This window comes from Nycticebus coucang, chromosome 6, assembly GCF_027406575.1.
Source record: "Nycticebus coucang isolate mNycCou1 chromosome 6, mNycCou1.pri, whole genome shotgun sequence".
Classification (NCBI taxonomy): Eukaryota; Metazoa; Chordata; class Mammalia; order Primates; family Lorisidae; genus Nycticebus; species Nycticebus coucang.
The window spans coordinates 3023756-3048123 of NC_069785.1; the positions used below are offsets into that span (position 1 = coordinate 3023756).

Genomic DNA, 24368 nt, shown 5'->3' on the forward strand with positions numbered 1-24368 from the left:
CCGGCCCCATATACTGAGGGTGGCGGGTTCGAACCCGGCCCCAGCCCAACTGCAACAAAAATAGCCAGGTTTTGTGGCGGGTGCCTGTAGTCCCAGCTACTCGAGAGGCTGAGGCAAGAGAATTGCCTAAGCCCAAGAGCTGGAGGTTGCTGTGAGCTGTGACTACATGGCACTCTACAGAGGGCGACAAAGTAAAACTGTCTCAAAAAAAAAAAAAAAGATTCCAGGTTAATCAAACAAATACTTCCTATTACAGATTCTCTGTTGAGTCTCTAGTAATTAGACTGGGGATAATTTAGGTTGTTTTTTTTTTTTTGTAGAGACAGTCTCACCGTACCGTCCTCGGGTAGAGTGCAGTGGCGTCACACGGCTCACAGCAACCTCTTAACTCTTGGGCCTATGCGATTCTCTTGCCTCAGCCTCCCGAGCAGCTGGGACTACAGGAATTTAGGTTGGTTTAATCAAGGAGAATCAGAACTGAGGTATATCTGCTTTACTCAAGGCCAAGAGGATATCTGTTCACTAGAATTTCATCCTCCTACTAGCAGTTTTTAGACCTTTTTAGAAAAGAGGACAGTCCACAGTCACCTTTGAACCTCTAGCAAATTGCCCAGCATGGGTGGAAGACTTGATGAATGTTTGCATTCATTTCTTTTTCTTTTGAGACAGTCTCGCTCTGTTGCTCAGGCTAGAGTGCTGTGGCATCACAGTTCACAGCAACCTCAAACTCCTGTGCTCAAGGGATCCTCCCACCTTGGCCCCCTGGAGTGCTGAGATTACAGGCGTGACCACCACACTCAGCCCTGAATCAGTTCCTTAAGGACAGAGGTCACTTCCTAATGCTTGTAGTCTCATTCCCACCACAGTGCCTCTGTTCATAAGTGCTTCATAAACGGTGGTGGTTTATAAACTTACATACATATGGGACTGTCATACATGAAATTATGTTGGCTTGAGGCTGGTCAGTGAACCTCTGAATGGACGTAACCTAAATGTTCAGTCTTTTGGAATAGCAAAAGGATAAAGAGGTACCTTCTGTAGGAAAAGGGTTAGGGAGGGTCAATGCTGTTAGAATTAGCATTAAGAAACTGGAGGATACAACAGTAGTTATGTATTAATCAGGAATATGAACTAGCTAGATGGCATGACTTTTCACTACATATAATGTTAATGTATACATACTATTATATATTTTTTTATCTGAGACAGGATCTTGCTATGTTACCCAGGCGATCTTGAACGTCTAGGCTCAAGTGATCTTCCTTCCTCTGCTCCTAGCTAGCAGGGACTGGCTAGGACTACAAAATTATATTTTTAAGTTTTTGATTTTTGGAAGTACATGTATATATTTTCAAATAGATAGATATTGTGATGAAGTTCAAAGAGTAAAAGAAATACAATTCTTTCACATGATTAGCTGTTAAGAAAAATCTAGTTACTGAAAATCTTGACTCTGGAATTAGAGAAAAATAGTTGTATATATTTGCAAGCTTGATCTTTATTGCATGTGGAAAGATCCTGGATTTGAATGTGACCTTGTCTCTTAATTAGCTGTATATCACTAGCTTGTCTCTAAACTTAATTGCCATCTTTCCCTTCTTGTCAATGCTGGTGATACTTTCTTTACTTGGGCTCTTATAAGGAGATATGCAAAAAGCAACTGATGTTTAATAGTGAGGAAGAGCTGGGCTTGGGTTAACTGGAAAGTGTTTGGATGCCTGGGCCAATGTATATATAAAAAGTCTTGTTACCCCGAGGCTGCCATGCTGTGAGGGAGCTCTGGCCACATTGAGAGGCCACATGTAGGTATTCTGACGGATGGCCGCAGCTGAAGACCTACCTAACATCAAACACGTATGAGTAAAAAAAAAAAAAACCTCCAGGTGATTCCACCTTCCAGCCTGAAGTCACCCCTGACCCCCAGCCTCAGGCATCATGGAGTAGAGGACAGCGAGGGTCTTCTGCGCGCTGTCTGAGTGTCTGGCTCACAGAATCCATGGGCACAGTGAAAGTTGTATACCACTTAATTCTCGGTGTTTTATTACACAGCAAAAGCAACTGGAACTGATTTTGGGGTGAGGGTAGTGAGACTTTGTGTTTGTACAGAGGAAAATGTAGGTTAAAGGCTAGAGATGGAAACCTGAGATTCACTAGTACAGGGCTGACAGCTGAAGGTAGGAGAGCACCTGTCATTGTCAGGGGAGTGAGAGAAGGTGAGTGGTCTAAACCTGACGTCTGCAGCCAGGAGTAGGGGTGAGAGAAGAACCTGCAAAGGGAAGCAGGGGCAGGAGAGCCCAGAGGGCAAATGCTAACAGCAAGTCATTCTACAGGGAACAGAAGACCAGAGAGAGGCCTTAAGATGGTAGACGTGAGCCCTGTCGTCGCTTCAGATCCCATTACTTACTAGTGCTATCTGTGCTTTACTAGCTGTCCCTCAGTCATTTCATGTCCTCGGGTTAGTGTGAGAATTAATTGAATTTGTGTACATAAAGCACAACGAAAAATGCCAGGTGCATATGAATTCCATGATGTTTTGTACATGCTAGCAGTGAGTATGGAGATTGGATTGAAGGGGGTTCAATAGTTTCAGTGGCTTAAATGTGGTCAGAAGCTACATTGGAGGCTTTTAGGGAGTGACTTAACAAGTTACAGAAAATGAGAAAATTTTTGAGGCATTTATTCCTGACCAGCAGGATCAAGTGAGCTTTCTTTGGTAGGTATCTGGGGGTGAGTGGTGGATGTTGGGGAATGGGAACCTTAGGTCTTAAGAGAAGAGATGAGAACCAAAACTTTAGGAGACGTGCCCTCCCCAGGGCAGGCTCCGTGCACCACCCTTCCCCTGCTTAAGCATTCTGCGGACCGGGAGGTCAGCCCACCCCTCCCTGTCACAGCCTGCCCTGAACCCAGGGAGGCCTGAGGACAAGTTCGCTGGCTGAGTCTCAGTCTGCTCTTCTGCAGGACTCAAGCATACTATCCAGCAGCCTGGGACATGGATTACCTGCCCTAGTCCATCACCACTGGTGCCTGAACACTTTCCCAGGGGTCTGAGGGTTGACTCGAATTGCCAGCGACGCCCACCGTGAGTACCCACGGGCTGAAGAGCAGTGCCGTCCCTCTCTGCGTGGAGCAGCAGTGTTCCCTGCAGAGGAGAACAAGTAAGCCGCAAAGCTATTTGTTTTGAGCTGTAGGAAAAGATTCTGTTCCAAAACCATTTGAGCAGAGAACCTTTGGAAGGGCATTTTCCGCAGATCTTAGCAACGTTGTGGCCTCTCCAGGGTTTGGCTGAACTGAGAGTCGTGAGCCTCAAGATAGGGGTGTGGTAGGGAAGTGGATCACTTTGCTAACACAGACTAGTACATTGCTTTAAACAATAGAGAGCCTCTCACTATAAACAGAGTTTAAACACCTACCTACTGGCTTCTGCTGCAGCTGGCTCTTACCTTAAGTGCCACCTACAACCTACTTTAATAGCTGCTGTTGGAGCTGGAGAAGGAGACAAGTGTTCTGAGACTGCTGCAATTCCAGTGCTACAGAAAGTAGGGCACCTGCTCAGATGCCCAGTAAGTCTCTACCACAGTCAACGTCCGAGAAAGGCACTGTACAAAGGCCATTTGTAGCCAAGGAACTCATTCAGGTCCTTGCCCCCTGAAAGCACCCAATACAAAGCCAAACAGCCAAGCACTATATACGATACACCCTCAAAGGGAAAGAACCAAAAACCAAAAAAAAAAAAAAAAAGAAAAAAAAGATCCCATCCAAATGATAGTAAATTCAAAAATACAAATCGACTGTTTCTCCAGATGAGAAGGAACCAGAAAAAGAACTCTGGCAATATGAAAAAACAGGCTGCTTGGACACCCTCAAAGGATCACACTAGCTCATAAGCAATGGAGCCACCAGAAGGAAAATTTTGAAGTGACAGAAAATTCAAACTATGGATTGCAGATAAGCTCAGTGAGATCCAAGAGAAAGTTGAAAACCAACACAAAGAAATAAAAAAATTTAGGACATTAACAAAAAATTTACTAAAGAGATACTTAAAAAAACCCTCCAGAATATCTAGAAATGAAAGACTCATTTAGGGAATTACAAAATACAGTGGAATGTTTTGACAATAGACTGGACCAAGTACAGAAAGAATTGCAGAGCTTGAAGACAAGGCTTTCAAATTAATCCAGCCAGACAAAACTATAAAGAGTTAAATGGACAGAATCTGAGAAATGTGAGACTATGTAAAATACATAAACACAAGAATCATAGATATTCCTGAGGGAGAAGAAGAAAAATCATAAAGTCTGGAAAATATATTTGAGGAAGATTCATACACCCAGATACAAGAAGCTCAAAGAACACCCAGGAGAGTCATTGTAAAAAGGACGTCATCAGGGCAGGTGGTCGTCAGAGTAGTCAAAGTCAACGAAAAGTGGAAAAGTCCTATGAGCAGTGAGATGAAAGCATCAAATAACTTATAAAGGAAAACCCATCAGACTAACAGCAGAGACCTTCCAGGCCAAAAGAGGCCTTGGTCCTATATTTAGTTGTCTTAAACAGAAGAACTATTGTATTAACCTGGATGTGTTGAAACACATTCTTCCTAGTAAAGTATCGCAAGAATGGAGAAGCAAAAATCCAATATACTCAATATGAAGCCAGTAGACGATTTATTACATGCCCGCATAAATGAATCCCGTTAAATGAATTCAAGATGGGAGGCAGGGGGATGAGGGAGTGGGAGGAGGCGGATGGGTGTGATTATACAGAGCTTGACTTTGAAGGCTTTCTAACCAGGAAGGTTGTAGTCACGTCTCCCAGAAGAGTGCCCAGTTGGCAGTTTTACTAGCACTTGAAGTTTGGGTCTATTAATAAGGCTTTATATCAACAGGAGTAGGAGTTGTAAGTTGGTAGGAGAGTAATAAAGAACGTAATAGTCACTATTAGGATCATGTATTTTTTATTTTACTTTTTTAATGACATAAAATTTCCAAACACAAAAGTAAACAAAATTGTACAGTGAGCATCTATATACCTACCACCTAGGTTCAAAATTAACATTCTGCCACAATGGGACAATCTGTTCTTTACTGATTGTAAGTCAGAGACACGTATTTAGAGGTGAAGTGTTACCCCAAAAAGTATTTTTCTTCTTAACCAGTTGTATCATCCTTAGTAAGATTATCTACTAATTCCTTCATATTATGTAATACCTAATCTATATTCAAATTTTCCTTGATGTTGCAAATGTCTCCTACTAATGATTTTTTTTTTTTTTTTGCTTTTTTTTTTTTTGTTTTTTTTGTTTTTTTTTTTGTTTTTTTTGTTTTTTTTTGCAGTTTTTGGCTGGGGCCAGGTTTGAACCTGCCACCTCCGGTATATGGGGCCAGTGCCCTACTCCTTGAGCCACAGGCACTGCCCCGATTTTTTTTTTTTTTTAAGACAACAGTCACACTCTGTAGCCTTAGGTAGAGTGCCGTGGCATCAGCCTAGGTCACAGCAACCTCAAACTCCTGAGTTTGAGCAATCCTCTTGCCTCAGCCTCCTGAGTAGTTGGGACTATAGGTGCTCACCACAATACTAGGCTAGTTCTTTTATTTTTAGTAGAGAGGGGTCTCACTCTTGCTCAGGTTGGTCTTGAACTCCTGAGCCAAGGGATCCTCCTGCCTTGGCCTCCCTGAGTGCTGGAAGTACAGCAGTGAGCCCGACCAGGACCCACTCCAGGCCTGCACATTTGGACTTGATTGTTGTGTTTAATCTGGAGCGGATCCTGCTACCCCCCTCGCCCCCCACTTCTACCCATCCACCTTCTCAGGGAGCTGTCAAGTGTCCTGTAAGGTACCCTACTTCTGCAGTTTGATTATTTTTTTTTTCGTGTTTTCTTTCATTCAACTTGTTTCTCTATATCCCATATTCCTGGAAACTGGAAATTAGGTCTAAAGACTTGATTAAATTCATGGAAAACAATTTTAACTGGAATGTGCAATCACAACAGAAAGCCCAGAATTTAGATCTTGAAGAGTCTTTTTTTTTTTTGTAGAGACAGTCTCACTTTATCGCCCTCGGTAGAGTGCAATGGCATCACAGATCACAGCAACCTCCAATTCCTGGGCTCTGGCAATTTTCCAGCCTCAGCCTCCCAAGTAGCTGGGACTACAGGAGCCCGCCACAACGCCCGGCTATTTTTTTGTTGCAGTTTGGCCGGGGCTGGGTCTGAACCCGCCACCCTCGGTATATGGGGCCAGTGCCCTACCCGCTGAGCCACAGGCGCCACCCAAAGAGTTTTTTTTTTTCTTTCTTTGATGAAGTCTTTATTCAAAATAAGCTGTCCAAAATGATTTGACATTTATGCAATAAACATTTGAGAGTTTATACAGGAGGCTTCTTTTCTTCTGTGGTAGGTTTCTTTTCCTCTGGCTTCCTTTCAGCATCTGGTTTCTTGGTAGAGGCACCATTTTTCCCCCCCTGAGACTTTTTCTGCTTCTTAACACCAACAGGCTTTTCCCCTTTTTTCACTGCTACAGGCTTCTTGCCTGCAACCTCCCCCTCATCTGACGTGGCGTAGCCTGCAGTGCTCAGCTGCCTTATCCCCCTGAAGTCTGGGATTCCTGGCCTGGTGAGAAGGGTTTTTGGTGCCTGGTCTTGGCACATGGGTTTAGCTTCAATGTGATTCTCAGGTTCATCAGTGGACTCTTCCTCAGGACTTTGTGATGAATCTTTTTGTGTGGTGCTTGAAGAGCTCTTTGGATCTCTGGGCTTTTCAAGATTCGGCTAAAGTCTGTGTTTATCATCTTGTGCACAGGAAGGTTGTAATTACTCTTGAGGGAAGCAGCTTTACACCAAGTGCCATACAATTCATCTAACTTCCAGAAAGCACTTTCAGTCCAAATGCAGAAACATCCCACATGTATACCAGGAGCAAGTTTCAAAATGTTCAGCTTGCTTACATTAAGCAGAGTAATTCCAGGATGTTCCTGAAAGCCTTGATGATACCAAGGCTTTGATGATGTCCTCATTCTAGGTGATGCAGGGTCCCCTGCCCTGGATGTGACGACGGTTTCTCATTTTGCCCTTGCCAGCCCTCGTTAAATCATAGCTGTGTACATTAGTGCAATCAAGGGGTACAATGCACTGGTTTCATATACAATCTGAAATATTCTCATCAAACTGTTCAACGTAGCCTTCATGGCATTTTCTTAGTTATTGTATGTAGACATTTGTATTCTGCCTTTAGTAAGTTTCTCCTGTACCCATTCTAAGATGCACCGTAGTAGTGGCCCCACCCCTTACCCTCCCTCCACCCGAACCTCCCCCCTCCCTTCCCCTTCCTTGGCCCTTTCCTCACAGTCTTGTGCTATAGTTGGGTTACAGCCTTCATGTGAAAGCTATAGTTTAGCTTCATAGTGGGGCTGAGTACATTGGATGCTTTTTCTTCCATTCCTGAGATAACTTTGCTAAGAAGAATGTGTTCCAGCTCCATCCATGTAAACATGAAAGAGGTAAAGCCTCCATCTTTCTTTAAGGCTGCATAATATTCCATGGTGTACATGGACCACAATTTGCTAGTCCATTTGTGGGTCGATGGGCACTTGGGCTTCTTCCATGACTTAGCAATTATGAATTGGGCTGTAATAAACATTCTGCTACAGATGTCTTTGTTATATTGTGATTTTTGGTCTTCTGGGTATAAACGTAGTAAAGGAATTATAGGATCAAATGGCAGGTCTCTTTTTAGATCTCTAAGTACTCTCCAAACATCCTTCCAGAAGGGACAGATTAGTGTGCATTCCCACCAGCAGTGTAGAAGTGTGCCCTTTTCTCCACATCCACGCCAGCATCTCTGGTTTTGGGATTTTGTTATGGGGCTACTCTTACTGGGGTTAGGTGATATCTCAAAGTAGTTTTGATTTGTATTTCTCTGATGATTAAGGATGATGAGCTTTTTTTCATGTGTTTGTAGATCATGTGTCTGTTTTCTTTAGAGAAGGTTCTCTTCAAGTCCCTTGCCCACCCTGAGATGGGATCACGTGTTCTTTTCTTGCTAATACGTTTGAGTTCTCTGTGAATTCTGGTTATTAGACCTTTATCGGAGGTATAACCTGCAAATATTTTCTCCCATTCTGAGGGCTGTCTGCTTGCTTTACTTACTATGTTCTTGGCTGTGCAGAAGCTTTTTAGTTTGATCAGGTCTCAGTAGTGTATTTTTGATACTGCTTCAATTGCCTGGGGAGTCCTCCTCATAAAATATTCACCCAGGCCGATTCCTTCAAGAGTTTTCCCTGCACTTTCTTCAAGTATTTTTATAGTTTCGTGTCTTAAGTTTAAATCTTTTATCCAGTGAGAGTCTATCTTAGTTAATGGTGAAAGGTGTGGGTCCAGTTTCAATCTTCTACAGGTTGCCAGCCAGTTCACCCAGCACCATTTGTTTTTTTTTGTTGTTGTTGTTGAGACAGGGTCCCACCCTATGCCCCTGAGCAGAGTGCAGTGGGCGTGGTAGCTCACCACAACCTCAGACTGGGGCTGCGGGCACCCCGCTGCCTCAGCCTCCGGAAGCCGCTGGGATTACAGGCGCTCGCTGCGGCGCACGGCTGGGTTTTTCCATTTTTTTCACGAGTCAGGGTCTCAGTGTCACTCAGGCGAGTCTCGAACTCCTGAGCTCAAGCCATTCTCCCTCCTCAGCCTCCCACAGTGCTGGGATTACAGGTGTGAGCCACCGTGCCCGGCCCCACTGAATGTTTTTAATTGGCTTGTCAAAGATCAAATAACAGTAAGTAGCCGGATTCATCTCTTGGTTCTCTATTCTGTTCCAGACATCTACTTCTCTGTTTTTGTGCCAATACCATGCTGTTTTGATCACTATCGATTTATAGTACAGTCTTAGGTCTGATAGCGTGATTCCTCCTGCTGTGTTTTTATTGCTGAGTAATGTTTTGGCTATTCGAGGTTTTTTTCTGATTCCATATATAACGAAGTATTATTTTTTCAAGATCTTTAAAATATGACAATGGAGCTTTAATAGGAATTGCATTAGAATTATATATTGCTTTGGGTAGTATAGACATTTTAACAATGTTGATTCTTCCCAGCCATGAGCATGGTATGTTTTTCCATTTGTTAACATCTTCAGCTATTTCTTTTCTTAAAGTTTCATAGTTCTCTTTGTAGAGATCTTTCACGTCCTTTGTTAGGTATACTCCCAAATATTTCATCTTCTTTGGCACTACTGTGAAAGGAATAGAGTCCTTGACTGTTTGTTCGGCTTGGTTATTGTTGGTACATATAAAGGCTACAGATTTATGGGTGTTGATTTTGTAGCCTGAGACATTGCTGTATTCCTTGATCACTTCTAAAATTTTTGTAGTAGAATCCCTAGTGTTTTCCAGATATACGATCATATCATCTGCAAAGAGTGAAAGTTTGATCTCTTCTGACCCTATGTGGATACCCTTGATTGCCTTTTCTTCCCTAATTGGCTAAAACTTCCATTACAATGTTAAAGAGCAATGGAGACAATGGGCAACCTTGCCTGGTTCCTGATCTAAGTGGAAATGATTTCAATTTAACTCCATTCAATACGATATTGGCTATGGGTTTGCTGTAGATGGCCTCTATTAGTTTAAGAAATGTCCCTTCTATGCCAATTTTCTTTCTTTTTTTTTTTTTTACATTTTTATTTATTTTTATTTTTTAGTGGTTGTTGTTGCATTGTGGCTGGGGCCAGGTTTGAACCCACCACCCTCGGTACATGGGACTGGTGCCCTACTCACTGAGCCACAGGTGCTGCCCTATGCCAATGTTCTTAAGTGTTCTGATCATGAAGGGATGCTGGATATTGTCAAAAGCTTTTTCTGCATCAATTGAAAGAAGCATATGGTCCTTATTTTTTAGTTTGTTTATGTGCTGAATTACATTTATAGATTTACGTATATTGAACCAGCCTTGAGACCCTAGGATAAATCCCACTTGGTCATGGTGTATAATTTTTTTGATGTGTTGTTGGATTCTGTTTGTTAGGATCTTATTGAGTATTTTAGCATCAATATTCATTAGTGATATTGGTCTATAATTTTCTTTTCTTGTTGGGTCTTTCCCCAGTTTGGGGATCAAGGTGATGTTTGCTTCGTAGAATTGTTAGGTAATATTCCTTCTTTTTCTCTATTTTGGAAGAAGTTTAGTAATATACGTACTAGTTCTTCTTTAAAGGTTTGGTAGAATTCTGACGTAAAGCCATCTGGTCCCGGGCTTTTCTTTTTAGGGAGATTTTGTATAGTTGATGCTATTTCAGAACTTGATACAGTCCTGTTCAGCATTTCCACTTCATTCTGGCTAAGTCTTGGTAGGTGGCGTACTTCCAGGTATTGGTCAATTTCCTTCGGATTTTCATATTTCTGAGAGTAGAGTTTCTTGTAGTATTCATTAAGGATTTTTTTGAATTTCTGAGGGGTCTGTTGTTATTTCATCGTTACCATTTCTGATTGATGAAATTAGAGATTTTACTCTTTTTTTCCTGGTTAGGTTGGCCAAAGGTCTATCTATTTTATTGATCTTTTAAAAAAACCAACTTTGGATTTATTGATCTGTTGTATAATTCTTTTGTTTTCAATTTCATTTAATTCTGCTCTGATTTTGGTTATTTCTTTTCTTCTGCTGGGTTTGGGGTTGGAGTGTTCTTCCTTCTCCAGTTGCTTGAGATGTCCCATTAAGTTATTAACTTCCTCTCTTTCCGTTTTCTTGAGGAAGGCTTGCAGTGCTATAAATTTCCCTAAGACTGCCTTTGCAGTATCCCAGAGGTTCTGGTAATTTGTGACTTGATTGTTGTTTTGTTCCAAAAATTTGGCGATTTCCTTCTTAATCTTGTCTATAATCCATCTATCTTTCAGCATTAGGTTGTTTAGCTTTCATGTTTTTGTATGGGTATGCAGGTTCCTGTTGTTATTGAATTCAACTTTTATTCCATGATGGTATAAGAAGATGCAAGGAATAATTTCTATTTTTTAAAATTTGCTGAGGTTAGATTTGTGGCCTAGGATGTGGTCGATTTTGGAGTATGTTCCGTGGGCTGATGAGAAGAATGTGTATTCAGTTTCGTTGGGATGAAATGTTCTGTAGATGTTCGTTAAGTCCAGATGTTGAATGGTTAAGTTTAAATCTAAAATTTCTTTGCTTAGCTTCTTTTTGGAGGATCTATCCAGCACTGGTACAGGGGTGTTAAAATCCCCAACTACTATGGAACTGGAGGAAATCAAGTTGCTCATGTCTGTTAGAGTTTCTCTTATAAATTGAGGTGTGTTGTGGTTGGGTGCATAAATATTAATAATTGAAATCTCATCATATTGAGTATTACCTTTAACAAATATGAAGTGTCCATTCTTATCCTTCCTTATTTCGGTTGGTTTAAAGCCTATTGTGTCTGCGAATAGGATTGCAATGTCTGCTTTTTTTGCTTTCCATTTGCCTGGAGTATAGATGACCATCCCTGTCTTTTAATGTAAGATGCGATTCTTGTCTGCAGCAGATATCTGGCTTGAGTTTTTGTATCCAGCCAGCCAACCTGTGCCTCTTTAGTGGACAATTTAAATCATTCACATTAATTGAGAACATTGATAAGCCTTTTGAGAGTTCAGTGGACATTTTTAATCCTTTTGCGACTGTGGAAGTTGAAATTTGATCAAAATTTTCTGGGTGGGTTTACTTTTGTGGTGGAGGATTATGCTAGTCTTTAGGGAGGATAGGTCTGAGAATATCCTGGAGAGCCAGTTTAGTTATGGCAAATTTTTTCAACATGTGAATGTCATTGAAGTATTTAATTTCTCTGTCATAAATGAAACTCATTGTAGCTGGGTACAGGATCCTGGGTTGAAAGTTATTTTGTTTTAGGAGATTAAAAGTCAATGACCATCCTCTTCTAGCTTGAAAGGTTTCAGCAGAGAGATCTGCAGTTATTCTAATATTTTTGCCCTTGTAGGTGATGGTTTTCTTTCATCTGTCTGCATCCCTGCATCTTGGTCCTCATCTTGAGTCTTTACCAATCAATTCATTATTAGTGATTGTCTAAGGTAAACTAGGATAAGCTTCTCTAGAGAAGTCCCACCATCCCCTGGGTAGAGTGCAGTGGTGTCAAAGCAACCTCAAACTCCTGGGCTCAAGTATCCTCTTGCCTCAGCCTCCTGAGTAGCTGGGAATACAGGTGCCTACCACACTGGGCTAAATTGTCTATTTTTAGTAGAGACGGGGGTGTTGCTCTTGCTCAGTTGTCTTGAACTCCTGAGCTCAAGTGACCATCCCACTTCTGCTTCCTGGAGCCCTAGGATTTATAGGCATGATCCATGGTGCCTGGCCAAGCTTTTTTTTTTTTTATTAGTTTGAAGATTTAATGCAATTCTCCTTTCCCCTAAAATTGTTCCAGTTTGATTTCAAAAAGTAAAGTTCAAAGTAACATTAAATAACTGAATTTTCCCTCATATAAACCAAATAAATAGCTGGTGAAACAGTATTCTGTGACTGGCGTGTACTGCCTCCAGGCTGGGGTCTGTGACTGGTGTGCACTGCCTCTGGGCCGGAGTTGTCTGTGGGTGTAAGGCCACTCTTTCCTGTCTACTCTCCAGGGCCGACGGCTTTGACCCTTCCCTCTCTTTTGACTTCTGTGTACATAACTGATTTTACTTGTAAGAAATTAGATTTACTCTCTTCCTTTGCTGCCATCAGCTCTAGGCCTGCCACCTCATGACTGACTGGCCTACAGTAACCCCTGGTGTGGGTCTCCTGCCTCTGGACTCTTCCCCTGGGTCCAGACGTCTCATAGGTCAGGTTCAGATTTATGACAGATCAAAATCAGAGCTCCAGGCTGGAGTCAGAGGACAGGGACCAAAACCCAGCTCCTACACTAGTTGGTTAGCCCTTCTTTAGTCAGCCAATGATTCTAAGGAACAGCATCCGTTTCCTCATCTGTAACATGGGGACATACCTGGTTTTGACCAAGGCAGAGTTGAGGCAAAGCTTGAAAGTTGTCATGAACTAAAAGTAAAGAGCAAATTGAGAAGTGCTCTGAGAGAGAAGGAGTCCAGCTTCTGTCGACCTTTTGTTTCCTGGGTCTCATTTTATATCTCTAACCCTTCTGCTTTTAGGAAACTCTCCCTGTGCCCTTCCTCTTAACCCAGCTTCAAGGCCAGAGTCAAACTTTCATCTTCCACACAGTCATTCTTTCTCCCCACAGCCCTCAGTTCACCTTATGTAAAGTGTCTTTTTGGGGTTTGATGCCCAGTCCTCCCCCAGACATGTTGCCCTGGGCTTGTTTTCTCAGACATTAAGTTTTACAATGTCATGGTTTGGTGTATTGGTCCAGCTCGGGGACTATGACAACTTGATTATGTTGGCCTGGAAACTGATTTCCAGTGAATTGTCTGTAAATCCAGTTGGTTTCTAAGTGACTGGCACTTTGCTAGGATGTGGGCACTACTCTGATGTGGGGGTCCTCCCTCCTTTATTTCTTCTGGAGTATGTGGGTCCTTCCTGCTCTACCTGCTTAAGACAACCATGACCCCAGCTTTGCCCTAGGTGCCCTCTCTGGTCCCCGTTTTCCAATCCCAGCCCCGTCTGTGTTCAGCCTCCTTCTGGCTGGTCCAGCCCTTCCCCATCTGTGTGCCCACCTCACTGTGCCCACCTCTGACATGGCGGCCGCAGTGGTGGTTGTGGTGAGGAACTGCCTCCTGCCCCTCCTTGCTAGGCAGCAGCCCCTGGCCAGTAGTGGGTTTGTTTTCCACCCTCGTTTCTGAAAAGGCTGCGTGCTCCCTCCGCAGATGGTCACCAGAATCACTGGGGTTTTGAAAGACTCAATCCTGGCTTTGTCCCCACACCCAGTGAGTCAGATTTCTCAGGGTGGCTTGGGAAGCAGCTGGACGTTCCAGATCTCTCTGGTTGGCAGCATTTGGGAAGCGCTATTCTGAAGGATTACCCCATATCCCTTAATTGTCTGTCACTAATATGCACTCTGCTGCCACTGCTGGGGTGGGTTGCAGAGGGCTCCGCAGGGCCGTCTCTGGCGCAGCTGCACGTAGGGTGATGAGGGCTGAGCCTGTGAGAGGCTGTTGAAGCAAAGGGGTAGTAGGATCAGATCGGCGTGCTCCTCATTTAGAACTGCTCTGAACCAGACCTTGTTATCACCACCTGTTTCGTAAATTCCATTTTTGGTTTAATAGCTGGATTGTGAATGATAATACAAGATTTATCCAGTTATGAACACTAAATTTGGCAAGTGTGCTTTTTTTAAAAAATTTTTTTATGACGGGAGGCTGAGGCAAGAGCTAGAGGTTGCTGTGAGTCCTGTGACGTCACGGCACTCTACCGAGGGCGGTAAAGTAAGACTCTGTCTCTACAAAAAAAAAAAAAAAAAAAAATTTTTTTTTTTTTAAGAAATGACTTAACATTATTAAGGGAACACACTGTTTTCTTTCCTTAGATACCATGTAAGACTCTAGTTTTGGTCCACCAGGAAGATGGGAGTAGTAAACTGAGACCAGAGGGAGTTCTTTGCTGGTAACCCAGGCAATGGTAGACGTGAGCAGCAGACTCAGCTTTATCTGTGAATAAATCTGAATAGTTCAAACAGGTGCTTTTCCTTCACATCAGTACAGAAAACTGCTAGGTGCTGCCATGCGCATTTCAGAAGTGACCAGTCAGGTGGGAAGGTCACTGTCCTCTTAGTTCAGCATTGATTTCCAGTGTCCCTGAGTCTTGCACACCAGCAACCGGGGAGTCACGTTGAGCTCCTCCTCCAGACCTGTCCTCTTACCCATGAGGACCGTGATGCCTGGGTCACAGGTCTGCGCTGAGATTTCACCAGAACTCAGGCCTCTGGACTTTTTCATTCCTTTACTTACCCACTGTGTACGTGGCTCCCCTAAGAGCCAGGGAAGTAACTGCACCTGGCGGAGAGATCATATGTTTGCATTTTCTCATTTCTTTTTCTTTTTTAAAATTTATGCTATATTATCTTTAATTAAGCACAAAGACCTCTCTAACACGTCACCTGGGGACCATTTACCCACTACTCTGTTTGGCCATCAGTCTCTTGTCTCTCTGCAGCAATGGTGAGGTGGAGACCTTTTCCTTGGGGAAGAGAAATCCATGGTTTATCGCCTTTGCCAATAACAAAAAATGTTAGCGAGCCAAGTGGCAAAGCTGTTGCCGTTGGTGTCTTTTACATGAACTATGTCGAAAGACCTAGGATATCTTTGTTGTGATCACCCTGGTTCTTCCCAGGTGAGCAGCTGGAGGTTGCCCGTGTCAAACTTGATGAAATCATCATCAGTCTCTTGTCTCTCTGCAGCAATGGTGAGGTGGAGACCTTTTCCTTGGGGAAGAGAAATCCATGGTTTATCGCCTTTGCCAATAACAAAAAATGTTAGCGAGCCAAGTGGCAAAGCTGTTGCCGTTGGTGTCTTTTACATGAACTATGTCGAAAGACCTAGGATATCTTTGTTGTGATCACCCTGGTTCTTCCCAGGTGAGCAGCTGGAGGTTGCCCGTGTCAAACTTGATGAAATCATCATCTTCCTGGTCTTCAAGTCAATCTGCATGGTGTCTCACTTTGACGAGGGGATGGGGTAGCGGGAGGTACAAGCATTGTAGGTCACTAGATGAGACATGGCTTTTGTGCGCACAGAGATTTTTCTCACTTTGCACACTTGTAGTTGAAAAATATGTAATGCTTCATGAATTTGTGTGTCTTCCTGTGCAGGGCCCTGCTAATCTTGTCTGTATCTTCCCAAATTTTAGTATGTGTGCTGCTAAAGCGAACACTCCTTTCAGTTTTTCTGTATCTTAACCAATTAAATAGAGTAAACATGACTGCTGTCTTCAGGAGCAGTGCTGGTGAAGACAACTTTATGTTTGACCTGGTGGTGTGTTCACAACAATCCTGGGCCGGGTACCCTGAGTGCAGCCTGCATGTCCATGCTGTTTTGAGGACAACCAGGAACATCTATTTTAATAGCCTTGACTATCTTTTAATAGCTCAACAGCAGCGTAAGAATTATCTCTGCCAAGGATGAGAGGAGTGAAAATTTCCACAGTGACCAGACTTTTACTTTCTTTGGAATAACTTGTGTCTCTCCTGCAGACAGGCTCACAGTGGATGCAGTGAGTCTGTGGACACATCGGAGCGGTGTGGCCACCCTGCCTGCTCCAGTGGTGGGGTGACTGGTCTGTGGTCATCTTACATCCCGCTATTACGTCATTATGAATGTTTGGGTTCAAGCTTATTTTGGTCACGTTTTACAAATGCTTGTTAAATGCAGAAAGTTGCGAGTGTTGGAAGTTCTAGCAAGAGGCGCGCCTGTACCGTCATGATGGAGATGGAAGCAGAGATGGTGATTTGCGTCCCCCTTTGAACTTGTCTTCACATTGCTCTTACTAGTAGGATAGTTTTCTCAAACAGGAGGTAAAAAGCAGAAAGTTTAATGCCAGGAGTTTTCGTATGAGTCAGAGTGTGGTTTTGGGAGGGTTTGGAAGGACTTTGTGGCTCTGCAAGAGACAGGCCACGTCTCCTGTGTGCTCCTTCCTCTCTGCAAAGGTAATCTCAGGTTTTTATTTTTATTTCTTTAAGGAAAAAAAAAATCTTTTGGGCCGGGTGTGGTGGCTCACATCTGTAATCCCAGCACTCTGGAAGGCCTACGTGGTGGATTGTCTGAGTTCATGGGTTCGAGACGGCCTGAACCAGAGTGAGACCCGTCTCTAAAAATAGGTGTTGTGGTGGGCGCCTGTAGTCCCAGCTACTCGTGAGGCTGAGGCAAGAGAATCACTTGAGCCTAAGAGTTTGAGGTTGCTGTGAGCTGTGATGCCCCGGCACTCTACCAGGGGTGACAAAGTGAGACTCCCCCCTCCAAAAATCTTTTTATTAATGAAATGTCTCAAATATGCAAGATAAGGTATGAAGAACTAGCTTACGCAAGGTTGTCTCCAGTTTTAACCAATCTTAATGTTTTGCTACAATTGCTTAAAAAAACACAGATATAGTTTAAGCTTCCTAATTACTGCTTTCTGAACCTGTCACCTCTTACAGTGTAGAGGCACAGGGCTCTCCGCTGGGTCTGTTTTAATTGTGTGATTTTATATGTCTGTAAGCAACATGTAGCATGGTCTCTGCATCAGTTTAAGTGAACTGTGCTCTGTGCGCCCTGCTGTGAGCTGCTGCCCGTGAACATTGTGTCAAGGACTTATAAATGAGCCCAGATTTACACTGAGGGTCACATTTTATTGTATGACTTTACTCAAACTGTGTAATTGTTCTTAGTTTTTGTTATTACTAATAAGACTGCAGTGAGAATTCTTTTCTTTTTTTTTTTTTTTTGAGATAGGATCTCAAAGGCTAGAGTGCTGTAGCATGATCATAGCTCACTATAGCTTCAAATTTCTGGGCTCAAGCCATCCTTCTGCCTCAGCTTCTGGAGTAGCTGATATTCCAGGTGCACACCACCGTGCCCAGCTAATTTTTCTTGTTTTTTTGTAGAGATGGGGTCTTGCCATGTTGACAAGCTAGTCTCAAACTCCTGCCCTCAAGTAATCCTCCTACCTTGGCTTCCCAAAGTGCTGGGATTATAGGCATGAGCCACTGTACCATGCCAACGGTGAGGATTCTTTTGTTCCCTTGGCCACATGAGTTTCTCTGGAGTCCCATCCTTTTAAAATCTATTTTAAGGAAGTGAATTACAGAGTAAAGACATACGCATTAATTGGGTGAATGGAAGACTTGCGTTTAACCCCAGCAAGTCAGTGTCACGGGCATAGTGCGGAACACCACAGCCTGGAGACACGACGGTACACCCAGCAGCTTGTAACGCACTGGGGTCGGGGCACACGAGCACAAGCACCATGTCCCTAAGAGGCGTGATGATGAAGTCAGAGCTGTGTGCCTTTGACATGAGAAGTTGCCAGAGACTCCTCTTTGCTGACACTCTTGAGTTGATTTAATTCTAGCTGGAAGCAAGGAGGTCTGATGGCCTGGGCGTCTCTCTCTCTCTCCTCTTAATTCTAAAACCAGGCGGCAGATGCCGTCAGCTCTCCCCTGCGGGCCCCTTAGGGATGCTCACTCAACGTGCCGAGTCTTCCGTGTCCTTCATGCTGTCCTTGTAGGCGGATGTGTCAGGTGGTCACCAGATGTCTTGAGTAACACTGACTCCTTCTGCCGGAATCTTTATCTTTTTCTTTATCTTTTCTCTCCTTTCTCCCTAGCAGAAACAGGTCTGTGTTTGTCCTTAAGTAGAAAGCTGAATATTTTGAGTGGGAGTGTCTTGAATATGTGAGGATTCCCTGTACTCGCCGCCCTTGGGAGGTGGAGGCAGGAGGTTTCCTTGAGCACAGGAGTTCGAGACCAGCCTTAGCAAGAGCGACACCTCATCTCTACTAAAAATAGAAAAACTAGCCAGACTTTGTGGCACCTGTAGTCCCAGCTGCTCAGGAGGCTGAGGCAGGATCGCTTGAGCCCAGAAGTCTCTCTCTCTCTCACATTGTGTATGATGCCAGGGTGCTGTAGCCTGGGGCAACAGAGCATGACTCTGTCTCCAAAAAAAAAAGAAAGATGTGAAGATTCTCAGTAGCAGCACAGAACATGGAATGCCTCCAACAGGGCTCTCCACAGGACTTGTTAGATGCACACTTTCTCAGGCCCACTGAGACCTGACACAGAAGCTTTGGGGTGCGGCACCAAAGTTTATTTTAACGGACCCACTGGGGGGTCAGCTTCCCAGGACACTCTACAAGGACAGGGGCTCCCACTGTGGGCCCAGCCCCTGTACTCTCAGGTGGGGGTCCTGACAGACTCTAAGGGATGGGGGAGCAGCGTCCTCTGTTGTCACTGCTTAATGACTAGCAGCAGAAGAAAGGCAGACCTGAAAACCAGCATCCTGTGGGGTTGTGGATAAATCTGACTTCTGGAGACTGCCATGGTTTCCTCTGTGTTTCATGACCAGCAGTCGGAAGCAGAATGCAGTAAATCCTCGTTTCCAGGGTTACCTTCTTGCTGCTGATAACAGGCAGGAAATTAAAACAATCTGTGATAGTGTTTTGTTCTTATTATTCCCAGATGGCAACTTTTAGATATGTTGGAGCAAAACATAAGTAAACATACCAGGGAAACTTCATTATTGAAGAAAAATGATTTGGTGGGTCAGGTTCACAATCTGGGTCCGTATTAATGGAATGGGATGTGGGCAGCACGTTTGCGTCCCTGGCCACATGATGGAGCACTGAGCCGAGCGCTGCCGTCATCTCTTTCTTCCCCTTTCTCATTTAATTTTGAGTATGTGGAACATTTACATGATTTCAAAGTCCAGACTGCAGAACAGATTATACTGAAAGACACCCCTCTTGTTCTGTCCTTAGTCCTTATAGGTGCCCAGTTTTTTTTTTTTTTTTTTGGTAGAGACAGAGTCTCACTTTATGGCCCTCGGTAGAGTGCCGTGGCCTCACACAGCTCACAGCAACCTCCAACTCCTGGGCTTAAGGCGATTCTCTTGCCTCAGCCTCCCGAGTAGCTGGGACTACAGGCGCCCGCCACAACACCCAGCTATTTTTTGGTTGCAGTTCAGCAGGGCCGGGTTTGAACCCGCCACCCTCGGTATATGGGGCCGGCACCTTACCGACTGAGCCACAGGCGCCGCCCTAGGTGCCCATTTTTATTAGTTTTTTAATTCATCCTTCTGGTATTTATTTTTTGCATCTTTTTTGCAGTGATTCTTTTTAAGCACGTGTGTGTGTGTGCATAAGGAGTACTTGTTAAAGAATGGTGCCGAGCCTTGCCCTCCCTGATCTTAGCAGCCACTTCTTTTATGTATGTATGTATTTATTTATTTATTTTTTATTGTTGGGGATTCATTGAGGGTACAATAAGCCAGGTTACACTGATTGCATTTTTTTTTTGGTCATTTGTATTACATTTTATTGGCATGTTTTAAAGAATAAATCTCTTTTTCCCAGTTTCCCAGTTGATATCATAAGTGGCATTTTTTTTTAGTTTTTTTTTTACTGTTAAATCATAGCTGTGTATATTCCCTCTTGCAATCTTGTCTTGCCCCCAGAAGGTGTGGCACACACCCAGGCCCCACCCCCCTCCCTCCTTCCCTCTCTCTGCTCTTCCTTTCCCCACCCCTCCCTCCTTCTTTCTCTCTCTATTCTCCCCTTCCCCCACCCCCACCATGACCTTAATTGTCATTAATTGTCCTCATATCAAAATTGAGTGCATAGGATTCATGCCTCTCCATTCTTGTGATGCTTTACTAAGAATAATGTCTTCCACGTCCATCCAGGTTAATACGAAGGATGTAAAGTCTCCATTTTTTTTAATGGCTGAATGGTATTCCATGGTATACATATACCACAGCTTGTTAATCCATTCCTGGGTTGGTGGGCATTTAGGCTGTTTTCACATTTTGGCGATTGTAAATTGAGCTGCAATAAACAGTCTAGTACAAGTGTCCTTATGATAAAAGGGTTTTTTTCCTTCTGGGTAGATGCCCAGTAATGGGATTGCAGGATCAAATGGGAGGTCTAGCTTGAGTGCTTTGAGGTTTCTCCATACTTCTTTCCAGAAAGGTTGTACTAGTTTGCAGTCCCACCAGAGTGTAAAAGTGTTCCCTTCTGTCCACATCCATGCCAGCATCTGCAGTTTTGAGATTTTGTGATGTGGGCCGTTCTTGCTGGGGTTAGATGGTATCTCAGGGTGGTTTTGATTTGCATTTCTCTAATAGACAGGGATGATGAACATTTTTTCATGTTTGTTAGCCATTCGTCTGACTTCTTTAGAGAAGGTTCTATTCATGTTTCTTGTCCATTGATATATGGGATTGTTGGCTTTTTTCATGTGGATTAATTTGAGTTCTCTATAGATCCTAGTTATCAAGCTTTTGTCTAATTCAAAATATGCAAATATCCTTTCCCATTGTGTAGGTTGTCTCTTTGCTTTGGTTATTGTCTCCTTAGCTGTACAGAAGCTTTTCAGTTTAATGAAGTCCCATTTGTTTATTTTTGTTGTTGCAATTGCCATGGCAGTCTTCTTCATGAAGTCTTTCCCCAGGCCAATATCTTCCAGTGTTTTTCCTATGCTTTCTTTGAGGTTTTATTTATTTATTTATTTTTTTTTGTAGAGACAGAGTCTCACCTTATCGCCCTCGGTAGAGTGCCGTGGCGTCACACAGCTCACAGCAACCTCCAAATCCTTGGGCTTAGGCGATTCTCTTGACTCAGCCTCCCAAGTAGCTGGGACTACAGGCGCCCGCCACAACGCCCGGCTAATTTGAGGTTTTATTTTTTATTTTTTTTATTATTATTTTTTTGAGACAGAGTCTCACTTTGTCACTTTTTTGGTAGAGTGCTGTGGCGTCACAGCTCACAGCAACCTCAAACTCTTGGGCGTAAGCAATTCTCTTGCCTCAGCCTCTCAAGTAGGTGGAACTACAGGCACCTACCACAATGCCTGGACATTTTTTTGTTGCAGTTTGGCCAGGGCCAGGGTCGAACCTACCACCCTTGGTATTTTAGGCCAGCACCCTACCCATTGAGCCACAGGCACCACCCTTCTTTGAGGATTTTTATTGTTTCATGCCTTAAATTTAAGTCCTTTATCCATTTTGAATCAATTTTTGTGAGTGGGGAAAGGTGTGGGTCCAGTTTCAGTCTTTTACATGTGGATATCCAGTTCTCCCAATACCCATTTATTGAATGGAGAGTCTTTCTCCCAAGGTATATTCTTGTTTGGTTTATCAAAGATTAGGTGGTTATAAGATGTTAGTTTCATTTCCTGGTTTTCTATTCCATTCCAAGTGTCTATGTCTCTATTTTTGTGCCAGTACCATGCTGTCTTGACCACTATGGCTTTGTAGTACAGACTAAAATCTGGTATGCTGATGCCCCTGGCTTTGTTTTTATTACTAAGAAGTGCCTTAGCTATACGGGGTTTTTTCTGGTTCCATACAAAACGCAGAGTCATTTTTTCCAAATCTTGAAAGTACGATGTTGGTATTTTAATAGGAATGGCATTGAATAGGTAGATTGCTTTGGGAAATATAGACATTTTAACAATGTTGGTTCTTCCAATCCATGAGCATGGTATGTTCTTCCATTTGTTAATATCCTCTGCTATTTCCTTTCTGAGGATTTCATAGTTTTCTTTATAGATGTCCTTCACTTCCTTCGTTAGGTATATTCCTAGGTATTTCATTTTCTTTGAAACTATGGTGAAGGGTGGCGCCTGTGGCTCAAGGAGTAGGGCGCCGGTCCCATATGCCAGAGGTGGCGGGTTCAAACCCAGCCCGGGCCAAAAAAAAAAAAAAAAAAAACACCCTCAATGAAACTATGGTGAAGGGAGTTGTGTCCTTAATTAGCTTCTCATTTTGACTATTATTGGCATATACAAAGGCTACTGACTTGTGGACATTGATTTTATATCCTGAAACATTACTGTATTTTTTGATGACTTCTAGGAGTCTCGTGGTTGAGTCTTTGGGATTCTCTAAGTATAAGATCATGACATCAGGAAAGAGGGAGAGTTTGACCTCCTCTGCTCCCATTTGGATTCCCTTTATTTCCTTGTCTTGCCTAATTGTATTGGCTAGAACTTCCAGCACTATGTTGAATAGTAAAGGTGACAGAGGACAACCTTGTCTGGTTCCAGTTCTAAGAGGAAAAGCTTTCAGTTTTACTCCATTCAGTAAAATATTAGCTGTGGGTTTGTCATAGACAGCTTCGATCAGTTTTAGAAATGTGCCACCTATGCCTATACTCTTCAGAGTTCTAATTAGAAAAGGATGCTGGATTTTATTGAATGCTTTTTCTGCATCTATTGAGAGGATCATGTGATCTTTATTTTTGCCTCTGTTAATATGGTGGATAACGTTTATGGACTTGCGTATGTTAAACCAGCCTTGCATCCCTGGGATGAAGCCTACTTGATCATGATCTATGACTTTTTTGATGATAAGCTGTAATCTATTGGCTAGGATTTTGTTGAGAATTTTTGCATCTATATTCATTAGTGAAATTGGTCTGAAATTCTCCTTTTTGGTTGGGTCTTTTTCTGGTTTTGGTATCAGGGTGATGTTTGCTTCATAGAATGTATTGAGGAAGATTCCTCCTTCCTCGATTTTTAGGAATAATTTCTGCAGTACAGGAATAAGCTCTCCCTTGAAGGTTTGATGGAATTCTGGTGTGAAGCCATCTGGACCAGGGCATTTTTTAGTTGGAAGCTTTTTTATTGTTTCTTTAATCTCAGTGCTTGAAATTGGTCTGTTCAGGAGCTCTATTTCTTCCTGGCTAAGTCTAGGGAGAGGGTGTGATTCCAAAAATTGATCCATTTCCTTCACATTGTCAAATTTCTGGGCATAGAGTTTCTGGTAATATTCAGAGATGATCTCTTGTATCTCTGTGGGATCAGTTGTTATTTCCCCTTTATCATTTCTGTTTGAGGTTACTAGAGATTTTTACTTTTCTATTTCTCGTTAGTCTGGACAATAGTTTATCTATTTATTTTTTCAAAAAACCAACTCCTTGTTTCATTAATTTTCTGAATGATTCTTTTGTTTTCAATTTCATTGATCTCTGATTTGATTTTGGATATTTCTTTTCTTCTACTGGGTTTAGGCTTAGTTGTTCTTCTTTTTCCAATTCCATAATATGGCTTGTGAGTTTGTTGATGCGTTCTCCTTCTGTTTTTTTAATGTAGGCATCTAAAGCGATAAATTTTCCTCTCAAAACTGCTTTTGCAGTATCCCACAGGTTTTGGTACTTGTGTCTTTATTGTTGTTATGCTCAAGGAAGTTAATGATTTCCTGTTTTATTTCTTCCTGCACCCATCTGTTATTCAACAGAAGATTGTTTAATTTCCATGCCTTTGTGTGGGGTCGAACATTTTTGTTAGAGTTGAGTTCCACCTTTAGTGCCTTATGGTCTGAGAAGATACAAGGTAAAATTTCAATTCTTTTGATTCTGTTGATATTTGTTTTGTGTCTCAGGATATGATCAATTTTGGAGAATGTTCCATGGGGTGCTGAGAAGAATGTATATTCTTTATCTTTGGGATGATAAAGTTGTTCCAGGGTCTCATTTAAAACTCTTATATCTTTGTTTAATTTCTGTTTAGAGGATCTGTCCAGCTCTGTAAGAGGAGTGTTAACATCCCCTGTTATTATGGTATTGTCAAATATTATATTGCTCAGACTGAGTAAGGTCTGTTTCAAGAATCTGGGAGCATTTAAATTGGGTGCATAAATATTTAGAATTGAAATGTCTTCTTGTTGTATTTTTCCCTTGACCAATATAAAGTGACCATCTTTGTCTTTTTTGACTTTAGTTGCTTTAAATCCACATGTATCTGAAAATAAGATTGCAAC

At 42.7% G+C, this 24368-nt stretch overlaps 1 protein-coding gene and 1 non-coding gene across 2 annotated transcripts in view; one reads left to right on the forward strand and one right to left on the reverse strand.

The window, feature by feature from the left end:
• The window catches only part of GCH1 (GTP cyclohydrolase 1), a 54696-nt gene that overhangs the window by 7237 nt on the left and 23091 nt on the right, over positions 1–24368 (forward strand). The window lies entirely within an intron of this gene.
• LOC128589415 (U6 spliceosomal RNA) lies at positions 15684–15789 on the reverse strand. The gene has a single exon (XR_008380999.1). It is a non-coding gene; the product is annotated as a U6 spliceosomal RNA (small nuclear RNA).